Here is a 1,474-nt window from a genome sequence, read left to right as displayed (position 1 = left end):
AAAGACTAGAGATCTCTTCAAGAAAATTAGAGACACCAAGGGAACATTTCATGCAAAGATGGGCTCGATAAAGGACAGAAATGGTACGGACCTAATAGAAGTAGAAGATATTAAGAAGAGGTGGCAAGAGTACACAGAAGAAATGTACAAAAATGATCTTCACGACCAAGATAATCACGATGGTGTGATCACTCACCTAGAGCCAGACATCCTGAAAGGTGAAATCAAGTGGGCCTTAGAAAGCATCACTATGAACAAAGCTAGTGGAGGTGATGGAGTTCCAGTTGAGCTATTTCTAATCCTGAAAGATGATGCTGTGAAAGTGCTGCACTCAGTATGCCAGCAAATTTGGAAAACTCAGCAGTGGCCACAGGACTGGAAAAGGTCCGTTTTCATTCCAATCCCAAAGAAAGGTAATGCAAAAGAATGTCAAACTACCGCACAATTGCACTCATCTCACACACTAGTAAAGTAATGCTCAGAATTCTCCAAGCCAGGCTTCAGCGATACATGAACCACGAACTTCCAGATGTTCAAGCTGGTTTTAGAAAAGGCAAAGGAACCAAAGATCAAATTGCCAATATCCACTGAATCATCGAATAAGCAAGAGAGTTCCAGAAAAACATCTATTTCTGCTTTATTGACTATGCCAAAGCCTTTGACTGTGTGGATCACAATAAACTGCAGAAAATTCTGAAAGAGATGGGAATACCAGACCACCTGATCTGCCTCTTGAGAAATCTGTATGCAGGTCAGGAAGCAACAGTTAGAACTGGACATGGAACAACAGACTAGTTCCAAATAGGAAAAGGAGTACGTCAAGGCTGTATATTGTCACCCTACTTATTTAACTTATCTGCAGAGTACATCATGAGAAACGCTGGGCTGGAAGAAGCACAAGCTAGAATCAAGATTGCTGGGAGGAATATCGATAACCTCAGATATGCAGATGACATCACCCTTATGGCAGAAAGTGAAGAGGCACTAAAAAGCCTCTTGATGAAAGTGAAAGTGGAGAGTGAAAAAGTTGGCTTAAAGCTCAACATTCAGAAAACGAAGATCATGGTATCTGGTCCCATCACTTCATGGCAAATTGATGGGGAAACAGGGGAAACAGTGTCAGACTTTATATTTTGGGGCTCCAAAATCACTGCAAGTGATTGGGCTTCCCTAGTGGCTCAGAGGTTAAAGCGTCTGCCTCCAATGCAGGAGACCCAGGTTCGATCCCTGGGTTGGGAAGATCCCCTGGAGAAGGAAATGGTAACCCACTCCAGTATTCTTGCCTGGAAAATCCCATGGATGGAGAAGCCTGGTAGGCTACAGTCCACCGGGTCGCAAAGAGTCAGACACAACTGAGCGACTTCACCTTCCTTCACCTTCCAAAATCACTGCAGATGGTGACTGCAGCCATGAAATTAAAAGGCGCTTACTCCTTGGAAGGAAGGTTATGATCAACCTAGATAGCATAGTCAAA

The 1,474-nt window shown here is 43.4% G+C and overlaps 1 non-coding gene across 1 annotated transcript; it reads left to right on the top strand.

The window, feature by feature from the left end:
* Positions 1–1,167: 1,167 nt before the first annotated feature.
* TRNAW-CCA lies at positions 1,168–1,239 on the top strand. Its single transcript has one exon. It is a non-coding gene; the product is annotated as a tRNA-Trp (tRNA).
* The last annotated feature ends 235 nt before the right edge of the window (positions 1,240–1,474 follow it).

The sequence above is a fragment of the Oryx dammah genome, unplaced genomic scaffold, assembly GCF_014754425.2.
Source record: "Oryx dammah isolate SB20612 unplaced genomic scaffold, SCBI_Odam_1.1 HiC_scaffold_11056, whole genome shotgun sequence".
NCBI classification, from domain to species: Eukaryota; Metazoa; Chordata; class Mammalia; order Artiodactyla; family Bovidae; genus Oryx; species Oryx dammah.
Note: the sequence above shows the minus strand (reverse complement) of the source record. Positions and strands in the feature narration are given on the sequence as shown.